The sequence below is a fragment of the Heterodontus francisci genome, chromosome 34 (assembly GCF_036365525.1).
Source record: "Heterodontus francisci isolate sHetFra1 chromosome 34, sHetFra1.hap1, whole genome shotgun sequence".
Lineage (NCBI taxonomy): Eukaryota > Metazoa > Chordata > Chondrichthyes > Heterodontiformes > Heterodontidae > Heterodontus > Heterodontus francisci.
The window spans coordinates 30,044,563-30,063,315 of NC_090404.1; positions in this window are offsets into that span (position 1 = coordinate 30,044,563).

Here is an 18,753-nt window from a genome sequence, read left to right on the forward strand (position 1 = left end):
CCTCAATCTCCTTTGCTCCAAGGAGAACTACCCCAGCTTCTCCAACCTAACCTTGGCACTGATAAGGTAGATAGAGAGGAACTATTTCTGCTGGTTGGGGAAACCAGTACGAGGGGGCATTCTCTAAAAATTAAAGCCAGGCCATTCATTAATTCACCACTGCGCCCATTAAACCCGAGCATTAATCCACTCCTGGGCCCTGTAAACCCGAGCATTAGTCCAGCCCTGGGCCCTGTAAATCCGAGCATTAAACCATTCCCGGGCCCTGTAAAGCCGAGGATTAATCCACCCCTGTGCCCTGCAAACCCGAGCATTAATTCTCCCCAGGGACTGCATGCTTAAACATTAACCCACTGCTGCTGAACATACACTGAATTACAGCCCAGAAATAGGCCGTTCAGCCCCACTAGTCTGTGCTGGTGTTTATAATCCACAGGAGCCTCCTCCCAATCGAATTACCTTAAACTACACTGCCCCCATATCCCTCTATTCCCTTCTCCCTCATAAGTGTATTGAGCCTCTCCTTAAACACATCATTGTTATCTGCTTCAACCACTCCACATGGCAGTGAGTTCCACATTCTCACCACTCTCTGAGTAGAGAAATTCCTCCTAAGTTCTCTATTTGACCTGTTAATGTCTGTCTTATATTGCTGCCCCCTTGTTCTGACTCACTGATAATTTTAAAGACCTCTATCAGATCTACTCCTAGTCTTCTCTTTTCCAGAGAAAGGAGCCCCAGCCTGATCAATCTTGCTGGATAGTAACATCCTCTCTGGTGACATCTTTGTAAATCTATTCTGCACTTTCTTCAGTCTTCAATATCCTTTTTTAATCTGGAGACAAGAACTGCTCACAGTCCTCCTAAGTGAGGTTCTCTATAAATTTAACATTCCCTCCCTGCTGTTACATTGTATTCCTCTAGAAAAGAACATCAGCTCTTTCTTTGCTCACTTTTCGACTTGTGTTGCTCCTTTTAGTGATTTATGTGACTGTTCCCAGATCTCTTTGCTCCTCTGCTCCATTTAATTTCTTACATTCTAACCAATAACTGGCCTCCTTATTCCTCCTCCCAAAATGAACCAGCTCACATTTCACTATGTTGAATTTCATTTCCCATTTATCTGTCCAGTCTGCCAGCCTGTTTATGTCTTCCTGGACTTCAGTGCAGTCCTCCTCATTATTAGTTCTGCCACCCAATTTAGTGTCATCTGCAAATTGTGAAAACATCCCTCTATTTCCTGAGTCCAAATGTGGGTAATGAACAGAGGTCCTATTGTACTTCACACCATAGTTAATGCCCCGGGCACTCGGCTTGCTGTATAAATTATTTAATAATTTCACTTGAAAATAATCATCCATTTAACAATGGGAGATTTCAATGGCGGATTAATTACCCAGGACTCCCGGCGGGTCAGAAAGACAATGATTACAGGAGCCCAGTGCGCCAGTGGAAAAACGGACAGTGTTCTGAGCATGTGCAGTGCGAATGGTGGAGACGGATTGAGGCGGAACAGGCGGCTGGGGAGGTGGGAGGAGATTGTGTGCGCAGGGGAAGAATTGGAACGGTGGGTGGGCTGAGAAGCTTCATAAACACGTATGGTCGGCCTGAGGCCCCGAATAAGAGGCCACAGGGCCCTTGTTTGCCCCACGGTGACAGGGCCGGGAGAGAGGCGTTATTGGCTGCCATTTTGGACAGGGCGGGGCCAGGGCGCATGTGTGGCCATCTTGGTGAGGGCACAGGGAGTGGGCAGGGTTTCACAGTCGCTGTTCTCAACCGGGTCCAAGTGCCCGGGAGATGGAGCATCCTGAACAACAGGGATTTCAGCAGTTTACCCACTCCCAGGCTGCATGCGATGTTTGCAGCCGGGAGGAGTCCATGGGCTATGTATATATTCAGTGTGAGAGATTACAGTCCCTTTATAGTTACCTGAAGGGGCTGCTCTGCAACTTAGAATCAAATAAATTTACAGCACGGAAGGAGGCCATTCGGCCCCTCGTGTCCGTGCCGTTCGACAAGGAGCCATCCAGCCTAATCCCATTTTCCGGCTCTTGGTCCAAAGCCTTGTAGGTTAGGACACGTCAAGTGTAGATCCAGGTACTTTTTAATTATTGTGAGGGTTTTTGCCTCCACTATCCTCCCAGGCAGAGAGTTTCAGATCCTCACCATCCTCTGTCTGAAAACATTTCCCCTCAAATCCCTGCTAAACTTCTTACCTCTGACTCTATACCAGAGTGGTGGTATAGTGTGGTGACCAGAACAGCATGCAATTCTCCAGCTGTGTCCTAACCAGTGTTTTATACATTTCCAGCATAACCTCCCTGCTCTTATATTCTGTGCCTTGGCTAATAAAGACAAATATCACGTATGCCTTCTTAACCACCTTATCTCCCTGCCCAGCCACCTTCAGGGATCTGTGGACATGCACTCCAATGTCCCTCTGTTCCTTTATACTTCTCAGTATTCCTCCCATTTATTGTGTATTCCCTTGCCTTGTTAGCTGTCTCCAAATACATTACCTCACACTTCTCCGGATTGAATTCCATTTGTCACTATTCTGCCCACCTGACCAGTCCATTGATATCTTCCTGCAGTCTGCAGCTTTCTTCTTCATTATCAACCACACGGTCAATTTTTGTATCACCTACAAACTTCTTAATCATAACCCCAATATTCAAGTCCAAATCATTGATATATACCACAAAAAGCAGAAGCTCACTGAAAACAGCCTCCTGTCACACAAACACCTATCAACCAGTACCCTTTGCTCCCTGACTCTGAGCTAATTTTGGATCCAACTTGTCACTTTGCCTTGGATCCCATGGGCGTTTGCTTTCATGATGAATCTGCCATGTGCGACCTTATCAAAAGCCTTGGTTACGCCGTAGTCCCACTCTCCAAATCTTTGGTTGCTCAGTGTGGAGGGCGGTGGGTAAGTTGGAGGATCTTCTCCTGGAGCTGCTCTTGGGCCTGGTTAAAACAGCAATGTGTAGGTCCAGGATGTGCAAGGACTGTTTTGGGGATGAGGGTGTCTCTGTGTCTGTCGATCTCTCTTTCGTGGTCTTATCAGTTCCTGGGTGGCCTGGGAGCGGTAACTCGCTTGATATCTTCTGCGTTCAGACGGTTTGGGGTGGTGGTAACAACATTTTGGTATAGTTGGGAAGATTCCCTTTGCTTTTGTTGCAACTTTGTTACTTATTTTGTCTTTTTTGTTTGAATAGATGCACATGTTTGGGGAAATAAGAGAGGAGAGAATGTTTCTTAGAAATTAAATCAGTTCTGAATTTCTATCCTGGACTGACAGTGATAATTTTTGTAAACTCCTTTTACAGGGGATTAGAAGGGGAAGATTTACAGACTGGAAACTCAAACCAAACATCACACCAAGATCTGACAGAAACACTCGATTCGTCAGGACCTGAATATCATCAGCCTCTCAATGTGGAAGGAGAAATGTTTGTCTGTTCTGTCTGTGGGAAAAGATTTCAAACATCAGTGTGACTGGAAAAGCACCGAGACACACACACACCCGAGTGAGAGTGTTCCAGTGACTGACTGTGGAATGAGCTTTAAACAGTTACACAGCCTGAACTAAAAAAAAACACCATCCATTGCCAAGAGAAACCATACATGTGTTTTGTGTATGTAAATGAAGCTTCAACTGCTCGTCCAACCTGGAGAGACACAAGGACACCTGCACCACGAAGAAGCAATGGAAATGTGGGGACTGTGGAAGGGATTCTGTTCCCTATCCAAGCTGGAAATTCATTGGCACACCCACACAGGGGAGAGGCCGTTCACCTGTCTGAGTATGGGAAGAGAGTCACTCAGTCATCCAACCTGCTGACACACCAGCGAGTTCACACTGGGGAGAGGCCATTCACCTGCTCTGTGTGTGGGAAGGGAACACTTGGTCATCCTACCTCCTGAGACACCAACTTGTTCACTCTGATGAGAGACGTTCTGCATGTTCTGAATGTGAGAAGAGCTTTAAAAGCACAAATGATCTGATGAAACACCAACACAGTCACACTGGGTAGAGGCCGTTCAGCTGCTCCCTGTGCAGGAAAGGATTCCCTCAGTCATCACTCCTACTGACACATGTGTGTATACACACTAGGGTGGATTAATGCTTGGGTTTACAAGACTCAGGGATGGATTAAAACTCAGACACAAAACTCAGTTTAATTTAAATGAGGTATATGGTGATGTGATTGGCTTTATTATGAATACAGTATGGAAAATTCTACAGGCCTACTGCTTCAGATTTTGAGCTGCCTATGGTGTGCAATATGTTCAGTATCTCACCCTGAGCTGCCCCAGGAAGGGGAAGTTTGTGATGGCCCTGTATGGTGCAGTGTGTTCAGTGCTTGTCGCTCAGCTGTCTCAGGGAGGGACAGTTTGTGATGCCTCTGTGGGGTTCAGTGTGTTCAGTGTCTGACCCTGAGCTGTCTCAGGGAGGGGGCAGTTTGTGATGCCTCTGTGGGGTTCAGTGTGTTCAGTGTCTGACCCTGAGCTGTCTCAGGGAGGGACAGTTTGTGATGTCCATGTGGGTTCAGTGTGTTCAGTGTCTGACCCTGAGCTGTCCCAGGGAGGGGACAGTTTGTGATGTCCCTGTGGGGTTCAGTGTGTTCAGTGTCTGACCCTGAGCTGTCTCAGGGAGGGGGAAGTTTGTGATGCCTCTGTGGGGTTCAGTGTGTTCAGTGTCTGACCCTGAGCTGTCCCAGGGAGGGGACAGTTTGTGATGTCCCTGTGGGGTTCAGTGTGTTCAGTGTCTGACCCTGAGCTGTCTCAGGGAGGGACAGTTTGTGATGTCCATGTGGGTTCAGTGTGTTCAGTGTCTGACCCTGAGCTGTCCCAGGGAGGGGGCAGTTTGTGATGCCTCTGTGGGGTTCAGTGTGTTCAGTGTCTGACCCTGAGCTGTCCCAGGGAGGGGACAGTTTGTGATGCCTCTGTGGGGTGCAGTGTGTTCAGTGTCTGACCCTGAGCTGTCCCAGGGAGGGGGCAGTTTGTGATGCCTCTGTGGGGTTCAGTGTGTTCAGTGTCTGACCCTGAGCTGTCCCAGGGAGGGGACAGTTTGTGATGTCCCTGTGGGGTGCAGTGTGTTCAGTGTCTGACCCTGATCTGTCCCAGGGGGGGGGACAGTTTGCGATGTCCCTGTGGGTGCAGTGTGTTCAGTGTCTGACCCTGAGCTGTCCCAGTGAGGGGGCAGTTTGTGATGGCCCTGTGGGGTGCAGTGTGTTCAGTGTCTGATCCTGAGCTGTCCTCACTCAGCCTCCTTGGCGGAGCAGGGGGTTGTGGTGGGTGGTGGGGGGTTCATTCTCCTCTCAGAAGGAGTTAAATGGAGGTTCAGCCCCACCTGCTGGACTCAGGCCCATCTCATCTCTGCCATTCTTTCAAACTCGATCTGCAGCTTCAGTTCATTTTCTGAGCATTGTTGAACTTCGTTTTGCTGCATTTGGGGTAGTTTTCAGTATTTGAAGAAAATCTTTTAAATGGTGAAATATTCGATAAAAGGAAAAATAAACTCCATTGGAAGCAAATACACTCAGCAGAATTTTTACCCTTGGATAATTTGATATCTACCCAGAATATTAAACTCCAGCCCAGTTACAGGGATTATTAACATCAGCAGATACAAACCCCAACTGTCAGAATGAACATGATTCTATTTTTTATTTTTTTTATTTAGAGATACAGCACTGAAATAGGCCCTTCGGCCCACCGAGTCTGTGCCGACCAACAACCACCCATTTATACCAACCCTACAGTAATCCCATATTCCCTATCACCGACCTATACTAGGGGCAATTTACAACAGCCAATTTACCTATCACCTGCAAGTCTTTTGGATGTGGGAGGAAACCAGAGCACCCGGTGAAAACCCACGCAGACACAGGGAGAACTTGCAAACTCCGCACAGGCAGTACCCAGAATCGAACCCGTTCTGGATGTGATTAACAGCAGAATCCAATTCCTGCAGTCACTTGTGAACTCACTGCTGTTTCAGCAGGGTGGCTGAATGAGTAAATCGCTTCCCACATATGGAGCAATGGGTTTTATTTCTGCTGATATCAATAAACCCTCTAACTGGGCTGGAGTTTAATATTCTGGCAATCAATTTGCTTTGCTTTGCTTTGTAACTTTTACTCCTCAAATAAAGCATCTTCAGGCTATTCTCAAGAGTTTTTGTCATGAAACAAACACAAACAGTGATTTACCCTGATACGGCCCTCGTCTCTGCTGCCTGAAGTCCATGGGACACAGATGTGAAAGGATATAGCCGACAACTGGTTTATCCATCCACAGGCAGAGCTGTCTGGACCACTGAAAACATGATCGTATCCTGCTTACGTTTGCTAAGTCTGTTCACTATTTCAGGATCATCCCGGAATACAAAGATAACCCCGGGCTTCTTGTCTCTGCTGTAAATCGTGTTCTTATACTCCTCTCTCTGCCCTGTCTCCTCCCGCCACAACTCAGCACAGTGGTGCAGTGGTCGGCACCGCAGCCTCACAACTCCAGCGACCCGAGTTTGGTTCTGGGTACTGCCTGTGCGGAGTTTGCAAGTTCTCCCTGTGACTGCGTGGGTTTCCTCCGGGTGCTCCAGTTTCCTCCCACATGCCAAAGACTTGTGTGTTGACAGGTAAATTGGCCATTGTAAAAAAATTGCCCCTAGTGTAGGTAGGTGGTAGGAGATTTGAGGGAAGGTGGGGATGTGAGAGAGAAAAATGGGATTAATGTAGGATTAGTATAAATGGGTGGTTGATGGTTGGCAGGGGCTCGGTGGGCCGAAGGGCCTGTTTTGGTGCTATATCTCTCTATGACTCTATGACTTCAACAACTTGTGTGAGGAGCTCATGGATTTCTTTGTCCACTAAGATCAAGGCCAGCTGCCTCCGCTGCATCCCTCCCTTCCACACACCCACTGGGCCAAACTTCCTCTAATGCTCCCCCCTGCCCCAGCCCAGAAACTACATTTTTCTCCTATCTGCCCTCATCTTGTCCATGAGAGCCACCTCCTGCTCCCTTGACCCTATTCTCACTAAACTGTTGATCACCCAACTACCTCTCCTGGTCCCCATGTTAGCTGATATTGTTAATGGCTCTCCCTCTTCGGGTGTTGTCCCTCTCTCCCTTAAATCTTCCATCATCACCCTGTTCTCCAAAAAACAACCCTTGATTCCAATGTTCCTGCAAATTACTGTCCGATCTCCTACCTCCCTTTCCTCGCCAATGCCGTTGAATGTGTTGTTGCTTCCCAAATCCATTCCCATCTTTCCCAGAACTCCATATTTGAATCCCTCCAATCCGGTTTCCGCCCCTGCCACAGTGCAAAAACGTCTCTAATCAAAGTCACAAATGACTGCGACAAACTTTCCCTCCTTGTCCTTTTTAACCTCTCTGCAGTCTTTGACATTGTTGACCACACCTTCACCCTCCAACATTTCTCCATTGTCATCCAGCCTGGTAGGACTGCTCTCACCTGGTTCCATTCTTAGCTAACTGTAGATGCTGAATCACTTTCAATGGCTTCTCTTCCTGCTCCCACACTGTTAACTCTGGTGTCCCCCAGGGATTAATTCTTTGCCTCCTCCCATTTTTCATCTACGTGCTGCCCATCAGCCTCATCATCCAAAAACACAGCGTTAGTTTTCACATCCGCACTGACAATGCCCAGCTCTACTTCACCACCACCTCTCTCAACCTCTCCGCTCTCTTTAAATTATCAGACTGCTTCTCCGACATCCAGTGCTGGATGAGCAGAAATCTTCTCCAATTAAATATTGGGAATAATGACGCCATTTATTTTGGTCCCTACTCCAAACTCCGGAGAATCCTTGGCATCTGGTGGCAGGACCGTATCTCCAACACAGAAGTCCTCGAGGCGGCCAATATCCCCAGCTTATACACACTACTGAGTCAGCAGCGCTTGAGATGGCTTGGCCATGTGAGCCGCATGGAAGATGGCACGATCCCCAAAGACACATTGTACAGCGAGCTCGTCACTGGTATCAGACCCATTGGTCGTCCATGTCTCCGCTTTAAAGACGTCTGCAAACGCGACATGAAGTCCTGTGAAATTGATCACAAGTCATGGGAGTCAGTTGCCAGTGATCGCCAGAGCTGGTGGGCAGCCATAAAGGTGGGGCTAAAGTGTGGCGAGTCGAAGAGACTTAGCAGTTGGCAGGAAAAAAGACAGAAGCGCAAGGGGAGAGCCAACTGTGTAACAGCCCCGACAAACAATTTCTTCTGCAGCACCTGTGGAAGAGTCTGTCACTCTAGTATTGGCCTTTATAGCCACTCCAGGCGCTGCTCCACAAACCACTGACCACCTCCAGGCACTTACCCATTGTCTCTCAGGACAAGGAGGCCAAAGAAGAAGAAGACTCCAAACTCTGTTCCCTAGCTACTGACTCCATCCCTTTCTCTGGCAACAGTCTGAAATTAAGCCAATCTGTTTGCAGCCTTGGTGTCCCATTTGACCCTGAGATAATCTTCCAAATGCATGCTCACGCCATCACTAAGCCCACCTATTTCCACCTCCGTAACATCGCTCGACTTCGCCTCTGTCTCAGCTCATCACCTGCCTTTGTTACCTCCATGCTTGATTATCCCAACAGACTCCTGGCTAGTCTTCCACATTCTACCCTCCGTAACCTTGCGGTCATACAAAACTCTGCTGCCCATGTCTTAACTCGCACCAAATCCTGTTCACCTACTACACCTGTGCTCACTGACACACATTGGATTCTGGTCAAGATAAGTCTTGATTTTAAAAATTGTCATCCTTGTTTTTAAATCCCTCCATGGCCTTGCCCCTCACTATCTCGGTAATGACCTCCAGCCCTACAACCCTCTGAGATGCTCATCTGATTCTGTCCTCTTGATCATCCCTAACTGTAATCTCTCCACCATTGGTTGCCATAGCATCAGTTGCCTGGACCCCAAGCTCTGGAATTCCCTCCCTCAACCTCACTGCCTCTCTATCTCACTTCCCTCCTTCAAGATACTCCTCAAAAGCTATCTCTTTGACCAAGCATTTGGTCATCTGTTCTAATATCTCCTTATGTGGTTCGGTGTCATATTTTGTTTTCCATCACTCCTGTGAAGTGCCTTGGGATGTTTTATTCCATTAAAGGCACTATATAAATGTAAGTTGTTACTTGTACTTCTTGCAATTTAGTATATTTTATTCACTGCTCACAATGCGGCCTGCTCTATATTGGGAAGACCAAACACAGATTGGGTGATCACTTTGTGAAACACCTTTATTCAGTGTGCAAGCGGGACCCTGAGTTTCTCGACGCTTGCCATTTTAATTCTCCATCTCACTTCCACTCTGACCTCGGCTTCCTGCACTGTTCCAATGAAGCTCAATGGGCACTTGAGCAACAACAGCTCATTTTCAATTAGGCACTTTACAATCCTCCGGACTCAACATAGCATTCAGCAGTTTCTACACCAACAGAGAGTTGTCAGGATCTGGAATGCTCCACCTGAAAAGATAATGGAACCTGATTCCGTCAGTCATTTTTAAAAAATACGTACAGGTGTTTGAATGGTGGTGTAGTGGTAATGCCACTATACGAATAATCCAATGGCCCAGGCAATGTCCGAGAGCTATGTGTTCAAATCTCACCATGACAGCTGGTGGAATTTAAGTTTAGTAAATTCAATTATTTCATTAAAAAGAAGCTGGAATTGAAAGCTCGTCTTAGCAACAGTGCCTTGAAACTATCATTGACGGTCATAAAAGCCAATCTGTTTCACTAATGTCCTTTAGGAAAGGAAATCTGCCATCCTTATCTGGTCTGGCCTACAGTTGTCTCCAGCCCCACAGCAATGTGGTTGATTCTTAACTGTCCTCTGAAATAGCCTCGCAAGCCATTCAGTTGTCAAGGGCAATTAGAGATGGGCAGCAAATGCTGGCCTTGACAGTGACACCCACAGCCCATGAAATAATTAAAAAATGAGGAGCTCACAGGGTTACAAACAAAAACTGGGTGTATGCGATTAAGCACAAGCACAAAAGGTTGAATGGCCTCCCTCTGTGCTGTTAGTTTCTATGATTCTAGGTGTTGGCTGTTTACACCCCGGGCCTGTTTCACCATGCAATGAGGTCATGGCTGATCTGTGACCTCACCCCATATACCTGCCTTTACGCCATATCCCTTAATACCATTGGTCAGTCAAGATCTATCAATGTCAGGTTTAAAATTAACATGATCCAGGCATCGAGTACAAAAGAAGAGAAGTTTTGCTGAAATATTCTAAAGCTCTGGTTAGGCCACAACTAGAGTACTGCGTCCAGTTCTGGTCACCACACTTTAGGATGGATGCGAGGGTCCTTGAGAGGGTGAAGAGGAGATTTACCAATGTGGTTCCAGGGACGGGTAATTTTAGTTGCAAGGTGATATTGGAAAATCTGGGGTTGTATCTTCTGGAGCAAAGGAGATTGAGGGAATATTTAATAGAAGTGTGCAAGATTGTGACAGGCTTAGATAAGTTAAACAAGGAAAAGCTGTTACAATTAACAGATGATACAAGGACTAGGGGACACAGATTGAAGGTTTTGGGCAAGAGATGCAGGGGGAATGTGAGGAAGAACTTTTTTACACAGAGAGTGGTAATGACCTGGAACTCGCCACTCACGAGGGTGGTGGAATTGGAAACAATCAATGATTTCAAAAAGAAATTGGATGGACATTTGCAGGGCCAAGGGATCGAGCAGGGGAATGGGACTGACTAGATTGCTCTGTGGAGAGCTGGCATGGACTTCATGAGCTGAATGGTCTCCTTCTATGCTGTTCATCTTTATGACTCTACTGTTCTTTAGAATTGTGCCATTAAGTCTATCTTGCCTCTCCCTACTCCTTCTGCCAAAATGTATCATCTTACACTTATTAAAGTGTATTAAATTCCATCTGCTACATGTCTGCCCATTCTGAGAGCCTACCTATGTCTTGTTGCAGTCATTGGTATCATCCTTACTGTTTACTGCCCCTTCAAGTTTGGAGTCGTCGGCATGTGCACACACACGCACGCACATACACACACACACACTCACGCACACACCCACACACCCACACACACACATGCACACACATATCAAAAAAGCAGTGGTCCTACCACTGACCCATGGGGAACACCACTGTCTACCTCCTCCAGTCTGAAAAACAATCATTTACCATGACTGGTCACTGACCTGAAACATTAACTCTGCTTCTCTTTCCACAGATACTGCCAGACCTGCTGAGTATTTCCAGCATTTCTTGTTTTTATTTCATTTACCATTTTCTCTCCTTAAAATCCAATTGGACACTGACCCTCTTATTCTCTAAGCCTTAATTTTGATACCCGCCTTTTTGTGTGTTATTTCGCCAAAAGCTTTCCTGAAATCCACATGGACAACAAGTATTTATTTCCCTCCATCAACCTTCTCTGTTACTTCATCAAAAAATTCAATCAGATTAGTCAAACATGATCTGCCTTTTACAAATCCGTGTTGGCTTTCCTTAATGAACTCAAACCTCTGCAAGTGCCTGTGAATTGTTACCCTGATTATTGTTTCTAAAGCCGTACCCAACACTGATATTAAACTGACAGGCCTGTAGTTACTAGAATGTCCTTACACCCTTTCTCTAATAAGGACGTCACTTTTGCCACTCTCCAATCCTCTGGCATTTCCTCTGTATCGAGGGAAGATTGGAAGATTACGGCAAGCCCTTCCGCCCTGTCCAGTCCCACTTCTTTCAGTGACCTGGGATGCAAGCCATCCAGACCAGGTGATGTATCTACTCTAGGCACAGCCAAGCCTTCCAGTACATCCTGCCTATCAAGTTTCACCCCATCCATTACCTCTACCATCTCTGCTTCTACTGATGTTTTGTCAGAATCCTCTTAGTAAACCTGGACACAAAGTACCCATTAAGTATTCTAGCCCTGCCCTATAACTCTAAGTGTATGTCACCCTCTTTGTCCCTAAAAGACACACCCTCCTCTTACTACCCGCTTGCTGTTAACTTGCAAGTAGGAGACTTTTGGGTCCCCTTTTATGATAACTGCCATCCTATTCTCATATGCTCTCGTTGTCAGTCTTATTTTTTTCTTCACTTCACCTCTCAACTTATGGCATTTAACCTGGTTCTCACTTGAAGAATTCACCTGACATGCACCATACACCATCTTTTTTTTTGTTTCGTCATCATGTCTATCTCCCTCATCATCCAAGGAGACCTGACCTGGGTTCCTTTACCTTTCACCCTTGTTGGAAAGTACCCAGCCTGTACCTGAAGCATCTCCTCCTGAAAGGTCCCACATTGTTCCATTACAGATTTCCTGTCAGACCTTGCTTCTATTTTACCCTGGCTTGATTCCCTCTCATCCCATTGAAGTTAGCCCTCATCCAGTTTAGAAATTTTACTTGACATTGTTCCTTGCTCTTCTCCATTACTAATCTAAATCTTATGATAGCATGATCACTCTTACCCAAGTACTCCCCCACAGCCACTTGGTCCACTTGGCCCACCTCATTCCCCAGCACCAGATCCAGCAAGAGCCCTATAGAACAACTCCAGCAGCATGACCAACTCTCATCAAATGGATTCTGTCCTCGCCCTCTCAAGGACATTCTCTCTTTCTAAGACTACAACGTGTTCACTAATCAGTGCTGCCATCCCACCTCCATTTTTTCATTTTCTATATTTTCTAAACACTTTGTATCCTTTAATATTAAGTGCCATTCCTTAGTTTTAAGCCACATTTCCATGATTGCCATTGCATCATATTCCCACATGGCTATTTATGCTTGTAGCTCACCAACCTTATTCACGACATTTTGCACATTTACGTACATGCAGGTTGAGTTAGGACATCCCAGCTCTCCACCCTGGGATTTTCAGTATGAAAAGGGTGGGATGTGTTTTGAGAAAGGATGTCCCAGCTCTCCACCATGGGATTCTCAGTATGAACAGGGTGGGATGTGTTTTGAGACAGGGTGTCCCAGCTCTCCACCCTGGGATTCTCAGTATGAACAGGGTGGGATGTGTTTTGAGACAGGGTGTCCCAGCTCTCCACCCTGGGATTCTTAGTATGAACAGAGTGGGATGTGTTTTGAGACAGGATGTCCCAGCTCTCCACCCTGGGATTCTTAGTATGAACAGAGTGGGATGTGTTTTGAGACAGGGTGTCCCAGCTCTCCACCCTGGGAGTCTCAGTGTGAACAGGGTGGGATGTGTTTTGAGAAAGGATGTCCCAGCTCTCCACCCTGGGATTCTCAGTATGAACAGAGTGGATGTGTTTTGAGACAAGATGTCCCAGCTCTCCACCCTGGGATTCTCAGTATGAACAGGGTGCGATGTGTTTTGAGACAGGATGTCCCAGCTCTCCACCCTGGGAGTCTTAGTGTGAACAGGGTGGGATGTGTTTTGAGACAGGATGTCCCAGCTCTCCACCCTGGGATTCTCAGTGTGAACAGGGTGGGATGTGTTTTGAGACAGGATGTCCCAGCTCTCCACCCTGGGATTCTTAGTATGAACAGAGTGGGATGTGTTTTGAGACAGGGTGTCCCAGCTCTCCACCCTGGGAGTCTCAGTGTGAACAGGGTGGGATGTGTTTTGAGAAAGGATGTCCCAGCTCTCCACCCTGGGATTCTCAGTATGAACAGAGTGGATGTGTTTTGAGACAAGATGTCCCAGCTCTCCACCCTGGGATTCTCAGTATGAACAGGGTGCGATGTGTTTTGAGACAGGATGTCCCAGCTCTCCACCCTGGGAGTCTTAGTGTGAACAGGGTGGGATGTGTTTTGAGACAGGATGTCCCAGCTCTCCACCCTGGGATTCTCAGTGTGAACAGGGTGGGATGTGTTTTGAGACAGGATGTCCCAGCTCTCCACCCTTAAAGGAAAAATGGGAGGACCAGCTGAGCTGAAAGGCATTTTTTATGACATCATCGCATTGTCTCAAAACCAACCTTCTCAAGCCTCGCTCATTATCAACTGGGACTATTTGATGGGGCAGTATAGCAGGAGGTGTATTTTGTATCTAACCCATGCTATACCTTGGACCATGTGGTAGTCGGTGTGCAGTGGCCACTCCACGTTAAAAGAACCCATGAACAGACATTTTCCACCCTCTCAAAATGAACTTTGGGACCTGGAATATCAGGTTCAGCCTATTCAGTCACCTGAAGGCCCACAACCCTGGAGTGGAAAAAAGTTATCCTCATTCCCCAGGAGCTGCCTAAGAAAATGAAGAAATGCTGTACCTGCCCTGGGGTATGTTTACAGGGGCAGTGTAGAGGGAGCTTTACTCTGTAGCTAACCCATTTTTTTTCTTTAAAAAAAATCTTTTTAGGGTGGCACAGTAGAGCAGTGGTTAGTACTGCAGCCTCACAGCTCCAGCGACCCGGGTCCAATTCTGGGTACTGCCTGTACGGAGTTTGCAAGTTCTCCCTGTGAACCGCGTGGGTTTTCGCCGGGTGCTCCAGTTTCCTCCCACATCCAAAGACTTGATAGGTAAATTGGCCATTATAAATTGCCCCTAGTATAGGTAGGTGGTAGGGGAATGTGGTAGGAATATGGGAATAGTGTAGGGTTAGTATAAATGGATGGTTGATGGTCAGCACAGACTTGGTGGGCCGAAGGGCCCGTTTCAGTGCTGTATCTCTAAATAAATAAAATAAATAAATCTGTACCTGTCCTGGGAGTGTTTGATGGGGATAGTGTAGATGGAGATTAACTCTGTATCTAACCCATTTTTTGTTCTTTTGTTTCTTATTTTGCCATGGTGTACCAGCACTGGGAGTGTTTGATAGGACAGCATGGGGGAGATTTACTCGGAATCTAATCCTTTTTTTTTGGTAGAGGGTGCTTTCCTCTGTATCTAACCAGTTTTTTTTAAGGTGGCCTTTATACCCCAGGCCCCTTTTATATTTTTCATGTCGAGGGGGCCTTTATTGCTCAGGCCCCCTTTATATACATATTTACATTTTTAAAATAACTTTATTACAACCAGATAAATAAACAAAAAACTCAAATAAAATGCCATTTTCAGCATCAATGATGCACTCCAGTCCCTGCGGTGCCCACCAGTCGCGGAAGGCATCAAGCGTGCCGGCGGACACCGCATGCTCCTTCTCCAGGGACACCTGGGCACGAACGTAACCGCGGAAGAGGGGCAGGCAATCGGGGAGGATGGACCCCCTGATGGCGCACAGCCTGGACCTGTGAATTGTCACCTTGGCCAGGCCCAGGAACAAACCGACGAGGAGATCCTCCCCCCAGCCCATGCCCCTCCACACCGGGTGCCCAAAGATTAGGAGCGTGGGACTGAAGTGCAGCCAGAACTTGAGGAGCAGCCCCTTCAGATACTCAAAGAGGGGCTGCAACCTCGCACACTCCGTATATATGTAGAACACGGACTCGTCCAGGTTGCAGAAAGTACAGGCGGCCTGGGAGTCCATGAACCTACTTACAAGTCTATTGCACGGGACTGCCCTGTGCAACACCCTCCACCCCAGGTCCCCGATGGAAAGGGGGAAGACTCCCGCGTAGAGAGACCTCCATCGGGGTTTCCCCTCACTGCCAGATGGCAACGTGGACAGCCAGGGCGTGTCTGGCCGGCTGACGAGGGCGAGGAAGTGGAGAGTGCGCAGGAGCAGCCCGTACAGGAAACCCCTCCGTGCCGATTGGAATGGCACGGAGGGCATTTCCAAGAGTCGGCTCGGGTTGTGTGGGACCGGCTCCCGAGGAGGGTTTCGGGGCCTGGGTCCGATGAGCAGTTCCGGCCAAGCGGAGGTCAGCTCGGCCGGGATCGCTCCACACTCCTGAGCCCCCTCGCCACCCGCAGTGTGGGGCATCCCGGGGGTTTTGACTACTCCTCCGCCCGCCGGACCATCCCCGGAGTCGGCCGCTCAGGCAGCCGAGGCACTCCCCTCCACCGGCAGGGAAGTGCCCTGACTGGAGGCGACCATGTTCCAGACTCGGAATTGATCCCGGTAAAAGACAGGCAACTCCCTCAGAGAGGAGTGGCTAACGGACTCCACCGGGAGCTGTGTGTCGTCTTGAAGGCAGTGACACTGGTGGAAAAAATACGTCGCCAGTGCACACCATCTGGAAGGACGCTCGATGTATAGGTATCTCTGCAGGGTCTGAAGGCGGAGACTTGGTTAAGGGAAGGGCATGATTGACAACTAAATATCCCAGGATATCGATGCTTCAGGCGGGATAGAGAGGGAGGTAAAAGGGGTGGAGGAGTTGCATTACTGGTCAAAGAGGATATCACAGCTGTGCTGAAGGAAGGCACGATGGAGGACTCGAGCTGTGAGGCAATATGGGCAGAACGCAGAAATAGGAAGGGTGCGGTAACAATGTTGGGGCTGTACTACAGGCCTCCCAACTGCGAGCGTGAGATCGAGGTACAAATATGTAAACAGATTATGGAAAGATGTAGGAGCAACAAGGTGGTGGTGATAGGAGATTTTAATTTTCCCAACATTGACTGGGATTCACTTAGTGTTAGAGTTCTAGATGGAGCAGAATTTGTAAAGAGCATCCAGGAGGGTATTCTAGAGCAGTATGTAAATAGTCCAACTCGGAAAGGGGCCATACTGGACCTGGTGTTGGGGAATGAGCCCGGCCAGGTGGTTGAAGTTTCAGTAGGGGACTACTTTGAGAATAGTGATCACAATTCCATAAGTTTTAGAATACTCACGGACAAAGATGAGAGTGGTCCTAAAGGAAGAGTGCTAAATTGGGGGAAGGCCAACTATACCAAAATTCGGCAGGAGCTGGGGAATGTAGATTGGGAGCAGCTGTTTGAAGGGAAATCCACATTTCATATGTGGGAGGCTTTTAAAGAGAGGTTGATTAGCGTACAGGAGAGACATGTTCCTGTGAAAATGAGGGATAGAAATGGCAAGATTAAGGAACCATGGATGACAGGTGAAATTGTGAGACTAGCTAAGAGGAAAAAGGAAGCATACATAAGGTCTAGGCAGCTGAAGAAAGACGAAGCTTTGGAAGAATATCGGGAATGTAGGACCAATCTGAAACAAGGAATTAAGAGGGCTAAAAGGGGTCATGAAATATCTTTAGCAAACAGGGTTAAGGAAAATCCCAAAGCCTTTTATTCATATATAAGGAGCAAGAGGGTAACTAGAGAAAGAATTGGCCCACTCAAGGACAAAGGAGGAAAGTTATGCGTGGAGTCAGAGAAAATGGGTGAGATTCTAAACGAGTACTTTGCATCGGTATTCACCGAGGAGAGGGACATGACGGATGTTGAGGTTAGGGACAGATGTTTGATTACTCTAGGTCAAGTCGGCATAAGGAGGGAGGAAGTGTTGGGTATTCTAAAAGGCATTAAGGTGGACAAGTCCCCAGGTCCGGATGCGATCTATCCCAGGTTACTGAGGGAAGCGAGAGAGGAAATAGCTGGGGCCTTAACAGATATCTTTGCAGCATCCTTAAACACGGGTGAGGTCCCGGAGGACTGGAGAATTGCTAATGTTGTCCCCTTGTTCAAGAAGGGTAGCAGGAATAATCCAGGTAATTATAGACCGGTGAGCCTGACGTCAGTGGTAGGGAAGCTGCTGGAGAAGATACTGAGGGATAGGATCTATTCCCATTTGGAAGAAAATGGGCTTATCAGTGATAGGCAACATGGTTTTGTGCAGGGAAGGTCATGTCTTACCAACTTAATAGAATTCTTTGAGGAAGTGACAAAGTTGATTAATGAGGGAAGGGCTGTCGATGTCATATACATGGACTTCAGTAAGGCGTTTGATAAGGTTCCCCATGGCAGGCTGATGGAGAAAGTGAAGGCGCTTGGGGTCCAAGGTGTACTAGCTAGATGGATAAAGAACTGGCTGGGCAACAGGAGACAGAGAGTAGCAGTGGAAGGGAGTTTCTCAAAATGGAGACGTGTGACCAGTGGTGTTCCACAGGGATCTGTGCTGGGACCACTGTTGTTTGTGATATACATAAATGATTTGGAGGAAAGTATAGGTGGTCTGATTAGCAAGTTTGCAGATGACACTAAGATTGGTGGAGTAGCAGATAGTGAAGGGGACTGTCAGAGAATACAGCAGAATATAGATAGATTGGAGAGTTGGGCAGAGAAATGGCAGATGGAGTTCAATCAAGGCAAATGCGAGGTGATGCATTTTGGAAGATCCAATTCAAGAGTGAACTATACAGTAAATGGAGAAGTCCTGGGGAAAATTGATGTACAGAGAGATTTGGGTGTTCAGGTCCATTGTTCCCTGAAGGTGGCTACGCAGGTAAATAGAGTGGTCAAGAAGGCATACGGCATGCTTTCCTTCATCGGGCGGAGTATTGAGTACAAGAGATGGCAGGTCATGTTACAGTTGTATAAGACTTTGGTTCGGCCACATTTGGAATACTGCGTGCAGTTCTGGTCGCCACATTACCAAAAGGATGTGGATGCTTTGGAGAGGGTGCAGAGGAGGTTCACCAGGATGTTGCCTGGTATGGAGGGCGCTAGCTATGAAGAGAGGTTGAGGAGATGAGGATTATTTTCATTAGAAAGGCGGAGGTTGAGGGGGGACCTGATTGAGGTGTACAAAATCATGAGAGGTATAGACAGGGTGGATAGCAAGAAGCTTTTTCCCAGAGTGGGGGATTCAAATACTAGGGGTCACGAGTTCAAAGTGAGAGGGGAAAAGTTTAGGGGGGATATGCGTGGAAAGTTCTTTACGCAGAGGGTGTGGGTGCCTGGAACGCGTTGC